Here is a 10,205-nt window from a genome sequence, read left to right on the forward strand (position 1 = left end):
ACCTGGGTGTTAGTCATTGCTTTGTGTGGCTCGCACCGCACGGCTAAGGTACGGTTAGATACTGTAGCAGCCAGGTAGCAGCCAATAGTAATAATAACCTCCCCGGCAGTTAGACTGTGCTGCTGCGGGGCACGCAACACCATAAATCACTCCTCGCGGTACCGGATTGAAGAATTGCCGGCCGATCCTGCTCCTCCCCGTCCCGTCCCCGTCCCCCGGCCGTCAGCGAGTGCCTCCAGCGCCATGGAAACGCACACAGTGAGGCAGCAGCACCTGGACAGATTGTCTACGCCCACACCCCCCCACCCCACACCCCACCTGCAATTAGGCTGCAAGTGAGACGGAGGTGTATGAAAGAGAGCCAGCCAGACGTCTGAAACTAAACCAGCCAACCACACAAATATGTGAAACCCGGCACGTGTTTACTGTTTACTGTTTACTGTACTGTACGTCTTGTGAAGCTTCTCTGTCTTCCGGGTCAGATTAGACAAAATAAAAGTGCACGTTTGTCAAAAGTGCACATGTAATTGCTGAGAAGTAGCACAAATACTCAAAAACAAGGATTTTTTTAAACATTAAGGGACTGTAAGAAATTCAAAGACAGATCACGTGTCCTACCACTGCAAACTACAGTGTCTTCATAGTGTGAGGAGGATTTGTAATCCAAATGAAAAAGAAGCTAAGCAGGCAAAAAGAAGACTTAAATGCTCGAAAGCTTGTACGTTTGTTATACAGTACGTACAGGTTAACATGGTCTTTTGAAGCGTACTCCAAAAAGTGTGATCCCAGAGCGACACATGCATTCTTTTTTAATCGGTGCAGAACATATCAAGGGACTAGCGTTTCTGTTCCCCATTGACGCCACAGATGCAAGGACTGAAACGAGTTTAGTTACTCCTTTGTTGTTGACTTACACTGTATGTTAGTCATCACCTTCATCTCAGTAACCTTTGTCCAGCACCTGGATATTAATGTGTGTGCATATGCTCTGCAGTATATGGCGACCATATGACAGTTAACCTCTTTCCAAGCACTTCCTCTTTCTTCAGTAAAAGCCTTAAGGAACACGCAGTAATTCACATGGCATTCAGTAAAGAAACACCTTTTTAAATATATATGTTGAGGGCTTTTATGCCTTTATTCCTGACTGGACAGTGGAGGAGAGACAGGAAATGAGTGGGGAGAGAGAGATTGGGGAGGATCAGCAAATTACCCAGGCCGGAATCGAACCCGGGTTGCCGGTGTAGTAACCCAGTGCCCTAGCGTTAGGCCATGGCAGAAACATCTTCATCCTTTTCCCAGGTGCCTGTATCAACGTCACCCTTAAGGAGCACTGGGAACTTGAAAGTGTGCAAAGTATCGGGACCTCATGTGAGTTTCGAATTATTTATTATGAGTGTTTCTGATGGCATTTTCCTCCTTTCTTTCCGGTGCAATGCTTGCGTTTGCCATAGCTCATGAATCCAAAAGTATGGAATGCGTAATCATACGATCAATTTTAATGGTGGTGTTGGTATAGTGGTGAAGGACACAAATGGAATCAAGCTAGATGAGAGAGTGGTGGAGCACACAGAGATATTTCATTCAGGTGTGTACATACGGTACTACGTCTGTGTGGATGATTTGCCACATATGTCAACATGACATAGCGTGCCAGATGTGTTTGACACACTGTTTGAATCTGAAGGCAGTCATTCTTCTGAGGCGTTTGCAGTGACTTTTTGGAGATCATTAAAATGAGAAATTCCTTCAGCGAGGTCAGAGACTAAGCTCTCTCAGTCTCTCTGGTGACCTCAATCTAACCACCCACTCCATTCCCTCAGTCTTTTGCGCTCTGTCCTTCCCCCATCCCCCTCCTCTTCCCTCGCGCTTTCCTCTCCTCCTTCCTTTCCTTCCCTCCCTCTCGCGCGCGCTCTCTCTCTCTCTCCAGAGCTGTTTCTCCTCTTCCTCCCTTCCACTCACTTCCTTTCTGTTTTTCCTCCCTGCCCACCCCCTCCTCTCTCTCTCTCTCTCTCTCTCTCGTTCTCTCGTTCTCTCGTCGTCGTTTTCTCCCTCTCTTGCCTCCCCTCCTCTTCCGCCCGTCCAGCGCTTTGCTTCTCTTCTTGCTCCAGAACTGTCAGATCAGATTAGTGCATTTCACGCTCCCTCGCCTGCGGACATAACAGCCATGAACCTCGCCGAGCAGAGCAGAGCGGAGCAGCGCGATTCTCCTGCTCCAGTTAGCTTCTCGCTAAATACCAACATTATTTTATTCATGATGCAGCCCCCTTTACTCATTCAGTGCGCCTCACTTAAAAAAGGCCACACTGCAGCAACATAGCATAGCAGCACATACATGTGTGTGTGTGTGAGTGTATTTGTGTGTGTGCGTGTGTGTGTGTTTTGTGTGTTTGTGTGTGTGTGCGCAAGTTAGTAGTAGGTCGATAGTTTGGCCTTCCCGACAAGCTTTTATTGACCAGCGCCTTGCATTAATAATTGAGTTCACATGACGGAGATCTATAGGTCAGGTGAACGCTAATGTCCTTTAATAAAACATTAGCCCTCCGCTGTTGATATGGGTGGCAACTCGGCAAATTGATTATTACCAGGTTAATACAGTACTTGCGCATTGGGGTTGTCTTGCTGTCATCATTTCAGTTGTGCATGCTCCATTTTTTTAACATAGTTTTTTTATTTTATTTTAAACTTTCAAAGAATGGGAAGTATTTTTTCAAGCCATGTAGGCCTATCTAGTAAGTGTAGGCAGCAGACAATGCATTGCATTACAATAAAGCAAGCGAACACAAACAATCTTTCAGTAAACTTAACCCCTTAGCACAGAGCCTATGCGCCTAACCTTACTGTCACCAGTTTTGTAATGGCTGTCTTAATCTGTTACTAAAGGCTCTCGGTACCGTCATAGCAATGTTGTTATGATGTAGTTGAGTATTTTCAGCAAATAGTGAATAGGCCCGCCGGCGACCCCATCTGTAGTAAGAGGCTACACCCATATTTTTTACATAAAGGTTTCTGTCTGTCGCCAATGAATTGCTAAATGTCTACAGTAGGTCATAGCACATACTTAAAAATCTGCACTAAATATTTTGTGTTGTGATATAATTAGTTAATGCACTGTTCATTTCATATGTAAATAGCTTTTACACATACAAGGTGGAAAATCATTTATTTATACTGTATATCAATGCAGCAATGTATTTCTACCATAGAATATACAATCTATGATTACTATTGACTCCTTGTCAGAACTAAATTACAGCCACACACTAAATATCTCTTATGGGCTTTTTTGTTTAATGTAAAGTGTGTTCATCCTCCCTCCTTAGACTCAAAATATCTTTGAAACGAAGTAACAGATGCGGTAAAAACCAAAACCATCAAACCATCTAATTTCCATTTATTTGTTATTCGTGTGTGCATTGATTTGTTCCAATTGCACATTTCCTCTTCCATTTTGTTACTTACTGACTCCACCACCAACACAAAACTGACTTCACCACCACCACCACAGCACTATTGGTTACCACTTTATTCTCACTACAAAAAGAAACAGGTGATATTGTGTGTCAGGGCCAGCCTACCCCTGTGATTCTGGCATGAGTAATGACACGGTCCGTGCACTGTAGAGGAAGGCAGAGAGGTGCTGGTGGTGGGTGGGGGGGACCTAATGACACAATGTAAACCCACCACCCTAACCCGTCCCGTCCCACTCCATTCCCCTAAAAAAAGAAGAGAAGGGGGAGAAAAAAAGGAGTCTCTGGGTGACTCCCCTACCAGGCAGCAGGAACTGGCAGCAGCCCCGTCCTGTCATTAGGCATCCACAGGCGTCCTGTAATCAGGAACTAGGCCGGGACTCCACGTTTAGCTGGTTTGCGGACGGAATGCTGAGTTCCCACCGTGTCAGCATTTAGGGGGGCTCTGGCTGGCCTGGCCTGATTCTGTAACAAGTGGTGGGGGATAGCCTAGCCTAGTCAAGCCAAGCCACAGAGTTAAGGTGCAGAATAATGAACTCATCAAATGTTACACTGCACAGCAACTTTGGTGGTTGCTGTGCTGAGTAACATTTGCTTAGCAATTGCTGCAGGGAAGTAGTTTGATTTTCTTATAATATTATTTTTTCTCCTTTTATGCTGTAGCATTTTCTCATGAACTATTCTACCCTACTAGCCTGGCAAGCCATGCTAAGCCCACCCTAACTTGCTACTCAGATTCCATGAGAGCAAAATATTGTTACACACAGGCAGAGCGGTGTGATTGAAGGGCAGGTTTTCTGTCCCTTAGGATAATGTCCAATGGTGCAGTGTTAGGCCAGTTTGCAAGGCAAAACTATTTTCTGGGATTATTGGGCTGGTCTACTTCACTAGGCTACAACACTGCCTCTATTTTGAGAACAACGTTGTTGCCATGGGTTGTTTCAGATTAGTCAACCAGTCTGTGTGGTAATTTCCTGAACATAAACTCTTATACGACAAGTTTCAAAACACCTGTGCAGGAATGAAGCTGTTCCAGAGGCGAGGTGAAAGACCAGACAAAAAGCATAGGGACAAGACCCAGCCCATAGCACGTACGCAGGCACGTAGACTGGAAAGAATGTGACATGAAAAACAGCCCATTGAAATATCCAAAGATTGCATCATGCTGATAATGGCATGTGCCTTGAACACATTCAGATGAAGGCCTACCTGTCGAGAAAGTGATGAATTTCAGTTTAGTCTAGCTTTTAATGAGTTTACTATGGAAAAATGTCTGCACAGTAAGAACATCAGTGTTAATTTAAATAAACTCTGTTAATATGAAATTAATATGAAATGAACTTGAAATTAACATTTTCAGAGTTAACATTTTCAGAGTTAATTCTACTCAATATTGTGTAAATATGAAGAGCTGTAGAGTTGAAACTACACTGGCCACCTGCTGAATTATACACAGACTTTCGACTCACTATGAGAGAAATTTAACACTTCACGGTGTTGTAAATACTGTAATGTACAATACGTTTACTCTGAAATATTGACACCCCATTTTTTACTGTCTAAGGTTTGAGTGTGAAGGCTGTTGCATTAATTGTTGATTCATATTGCAGCAGGTCGGCAGCTGAAGATGAAAATTCAACACATTAATCTTTCACGTCATTGTGTCATGTTTTGGCGGGATAATATTTCTCCTGTATTTGATTATTAAGGCACCCAAGAAAAAGTAACTGTCATATTTGGTGAGTGAACGTGTCTATCTAAAGCATTTTCAGATACAATCTTACCAATAATGTCACTGAAAATGTTGAAGTGCATCCTGTATTTTTTTATCAACCAAGATTTATGATGGTGAAATGGGGCCAGAAAATGTGTTATTTGAACACAAGGAAATATTTGAACATGAGGAAATTCCAGCCTTATTATTTTACCGGTTATGAAGTCATTAATACCGTATTTCTACAAACATAGTGCTTATACAAACGTAATTCTTTGAGAAAGGTTCAAGTAAAGTAAGGTAAAGTATCGTCAGAGGTCCAATTAACTTGTCCACTTCATAAACCGTTTTTGTCTACAGTATGTAATAGTGATACAACAACTTGATCTGGTTTAAGTACAGTAGAAGAAAATGTGCAGACTTGTAGACACAAAAGACTACCGGCTAAAATGCTACATTACACAACGTCTGGTGCAGCACAAAGCACAGAGAGGAGACAAGTCAGTGAGATTAGGGAGCCTTCCTGGGCCGTACGGTCTGATGCTCGGCTCGACATGCCCGAGCCTGTGTGGATTGATAGCATAATCCTGACAGCTGGTGGCTCAGGTATGCCTCTCTCTCTTTTGCACAGGTATGCTGAGTTTACTCATTCGCACACAAGATGCATTCTGCTCCCGAGAGAAGCCCCACGTGGCACCCGTGCTGCCTGGGCAGGGTGTGGCCTCTCGCTGCTTCAAAGCAAACTGTTACAGTATGTGTTTTATTAAAGGAGCCGTCTACTGCAGGCTGTAAAAAAATTGCTCAAATATTGTGGGAAACTGAATCCTGGGTGTGTCTGCGCACCGGGATCGTTACACGAGACACCGTGAATGAAATTGTATATTTTAGCCTTAATTTGCCGGTTGCTTGGCCCCTCGGGGTTCCAAATGAGGTTTCATGCTTTTTTATAGGGGAGGCCTTTTAAATGCTTTACCCAATGATACGCCTTTTGTGATTGTAAGCTGATCTGAAGGCACATGTTTGAAGTAAAACAAATATATATAAATATATATATATTGAAATTCCCCATCTTCCATCAGTTTTTCATTTCTTAGCATTCTTGCAGAATTGGAATCCAGTAATGTGAGAAATGTTCCTCTACTAATCTTGCCTTCTTGCCCACGTATCATATAAACCTTAATATATATTATCATGTTAATAGTGTTAATGTCCAGGGTAGATCCGAAATTGTGTGTGTGTGTGTTTGTGTGTGCGTTTGGCATGTAATGTAAACAAGGTCAGCAGTGCCCCATCACCCCCCCCCCAACCTCACCAACCATCCCCAGATTTCCCTCCCTAACCCTGACGCCTCCTTCCTTCAGGCATTGTTTGACCCCCTTCCATATATTAATCCCACGGCTACCATCTCATCCTCTGTGTGGTCATAAGCTATGACAACCTAACCTTCTGCCCTGGCCTGTCCGCACAGCAATGTACCCGGAATAGCTCAGCCTTACAAGGCAGAAATGCTGGAAGAAGCGAAAGGGGGGTGGAGGGGGTGGAGGAGGGGTTGGGGGTGGGGGTGATGGTGTTGGGGGTGGAAGTGGAAGTGGGCCACATCTGTTTAGTACTGTCGGCTAAGAATTAGACTCAATATGTCACATAAAATTACATCACAGATAAGGGGGCCCAAGTGCTGGCCTGCTCAGTGATGTAAATACACAACAGAAGCACAATTTCACATCCATATCTAGGGCTTTGTTCACTTCTTTGACGCATACCCTCTCTCTCTCCCTCTCTCTCCATCTGCAAGCTGCACACTTTCATGTAATTTCGTGAAGGAAAAAAACAGAAAGAAATATGGGGGGGGGGGGGGGGGTGGGTCCAAGGGAGATGTTGTTGTGAGGGAGGGGAAGGAATGATGAGGAGATGCGGATTAAAAATGGATGCAAAAGTCTCCCTGCTGTGTAGCCTACTCCTACAGCCAGATGAGAATCAACTAGAGATGCAGAGATTCAGAGACTCGGAGACTGATGGGAAACCTGTGCTGCTATGACAAAACCTGCATTAAAATTATTCTGATAAAAAGAAAACATGTCAGCAAAGTCTCCCTACTTCCAACTTTCTTATCGCACTTGCTCCAGGCTCTCTTGCTGTCATTCTCTCTCTCTCTCTCTCTCTCTCTCTCTCTCTCTCTCTCTCTCTCTCTCTCTCTCTCTCTCTCTCTCTCTCTCTCTCTCTCTCTCTCTCTCTCTCTCTCTCTCTCTCTCTCTCTCTCTCTCTCTCTCTCTCTTTCTCTCTCTCTCTCTCTCTCTCTCAAAGTGGAAGAGCAGTTAGTATTTCTTATATATTTTCACCACAAAACCTCTCAAGCACAAATAATTTATGTAGGAGGACTACACAAGGGATAGAAAAGAACAAACAGCATCTGATGTTTTTTGCCCTAACACATCACAAATGAACTTTTTGTTTTAATTTGTTTGGTTTTCTGCGCTCTTTTTTTTCAAGACAACATCCCCCGTGGATCCTTTCATTCAGACGCACATCTAGGTTACCTAGTAACCCACTGTCGCATCAAACATTTCTCACGCAAGCAAGCCAGAGGAGGAAATGGAGAAAGTGGAGAGGAGTGTGGAGGAGAGAGAGGAGAGAGCTGCATAAGGGAGTCTCTTTCACAGTGCTCCTTCTTGTTAGCTAAAAATATCTGTCTTCCTGTATCGTGTACTGGGCTTCCCCATACCAGCTAAATAATTTAGACAAAGCTGAAGGGGAAGAGAGGAACACTTCCAATCTGCCTCAATGATGGGTCTTCCGAATGCCACTGTAACATGTTGCCTGACTTGATAACAGTGAATGGATGCCCTTCAAGTGTTAACCACTCGCCAAAACATCTAATTAGCACTTCAAAGGACTGTAAAACGCAGACGCAAAAGCTTTCATTTTGTGGTCTGACCTGCTTTTCTGTCTTTCTGGTTTTTAATGAACCACTGAGGGACTGTATTTATGGGGGAATATGAAAAATGCATCAGCGTGGAAGTAGGATGAATCCATACATTCATTGGGGGTTGCTCGCTGTGCTGTAGCTTGGCACCCTCAAGTCATAGCTCTGCTCTAGTTCCTCAGTAATGCACCAGAAGAATTACTGGCTCTCCTCCACAGTAATTGTTTCTTCACAGCTTGAGCTGCTGTTCGCCAACAAATCCTAGAGTGCTGTGCAGGAAGATAGAGGCCCTTAGAATTTTTATTGTTTTGTGTCAACAACTAAACGCGTCTATTTGTACAAAGGACTGGGCCTCTCTCTTGAAGCCTGCACTTCATCTTGTGATTTTTACTGTGCCAGCTTAAGTCATGTGATAGATAACTGAAAGTGCATAAGATATATACTGTACGTAGATACGTATAGTCAATGTGCTATTTGTGAACACATTATGATGTGTGAACCTCCACAGAGACCACTCCGAAAAATAATATCTGTGATCAGTACCTGAGATAATTTAGGATGGAGGAGGGAGCAATGAAAGAGCTAGCAGTTATAGAGCGGGAAGGGGAATGGATACCATGAAGATAACTTGCTCCGTAAAGGGCATGTTCAGACAGACACCTGCCTGCTAGGGGCTCTGTTTTTGTTTGGTCTAGCACCTCCACACATCCCATGTCTCCCACTGCAACAGGATCTCTGTTGCAAGTTCAGGGGACCCTTGCGCTCCCGTCCGACACTATAAGGGGGTTCTAATCGCTGTGCCCTGGGTAACCTCACGCCAGCGACCACCACACACATCAGCAGAATGGAAATCCCTCCACTGACACCCAACACCAGCAGCTTTGGGCCCACATTTCCAGAGTTCAAAGAGTTCGCGCACAAGACACCGGCTCAGGAGATCAAAGGTTTGCACTATGGCACCCAATTCTGCAATCTGCTCCGCATCAAATAGTCTTTTCAACACTCCAGAGTTGTTTTACTGCTACGACCAAAACAACCTTTGTAATGATTCCTTTTGCTGTCAATCCAGACAGGGTTGTTGCAGACATGGTGGTGGACGGAAACTGTTGGACGTTTGGACAACCGCTGAGGTAAAATGGCCACTCCTGCTGTGCGTCAGGAAATCTGAGGTAATGTTGGCGTTAATGCTGAGCGAAACGTTTGAATGCCTGTAATTGGCCACCATGGAAAAGGAAAATTACAGCAGGGATAAAAAAAAAGTACATTCGTCTTATAGATTTCTATACTGCACATACAGAGGGGATATTTCCAGCCTTGCCCAAAAAGCTTTAGTGTTTGAATGGGGAAAATTCCATCCAAAAAAGCTATGCAAAAACCACTTTTTAATGGCTTCCTCTGCGCTAGGCATCCCTCCCCCCTCTTTCACGGCATTGCCATACATGCGGATGTGGATATGACACACAAAGAATGGGAGCTATACTTCAAAGCGGGGACTTGTGTTTAATCTCTCCCGGCTCCTCCCTTACTCCACATTCACGATTATAATAAGATCCCACCGCATTTCCTCCGGTTTTGAAGGTACAGTGCCAGGGAGAGAAGAAATGCAATGTTTTCTCATTCTGTGCACAAATGCAGTCTGGGAAAATTCCCCCCCAACAAATACCCATCACCCCTCCCCCTCACCAACAAACGCTCTCTTATATAAAAGGCCTACTTCATAGGTTTAGAGAGAGGGAAGACAGGGAAAATGCTGCCACAACTGGCGGCATGCACAATGACCTAGATTCTCAGCGACCCGTACAGGGTTGAAGAGATTCCCCAGGTTTGTTGGCTGACTCAGAATGTGTTTGTGGTTCACTGTGCAAGAAATGTTCACTGGAACATAAAATCATGCACCACTTGTCATTGTAATATAGCAATTTTTGTGTAGTGATATATAAGGAAGCCTACATATTTGTCCCCTTTTAACTTTGATATGACCACACTGGCTGCAAAAGAATGTCCATACAATCACTTGGATTTAAAAGAAGCGTGATAAAATGTGCATATTCCATGAGCATCTTAACTCATTGACCCATGACATATGAATATACAAGCAGAC

At 44.0% G+C, this 10,205-nt stretch overlaps 1 long non-coding RNA gene across 1 annotated transcript in view; it reads left to right on the forward strand.

The window, feature by feature from the left end:
• LOC134445347 (uncharacterized) overlaps positions 1-9,234 on the forward strand; it is a 47,709-nt gene extending 38,475 nt beyond the window's left edge. Inside the window, exon 4 of the long non-coding RNA XR_010034232.1 lies at positions 9,174-9,234. This is a non-coding gene — a long non-coding RNA (uncharacterized LOC134445347). The remainder of the gene's footprint in view (positions 1-9,173) is intronic.
• Positions 9,235-10,205: the final 971 nt, after the last annotated feature.

The sequence above is a fragment of the Engraulis encrasicolus genome, chromosome 3, assembly GCF_034702125.1.
Source record: "Engraulis encrasicolus isolate BLACKSEA-1 chromosome 3, IST_EnEncr_1.0, whole genome shotgun sequence".
Taxonomy (NCBI): domain Eukaryota; kingdom Metazoa; phylum Chordata; class Actinopteri; order Clupeiformes; family Engraulidae; genus Engraulis; species Engraulis encrasicolus.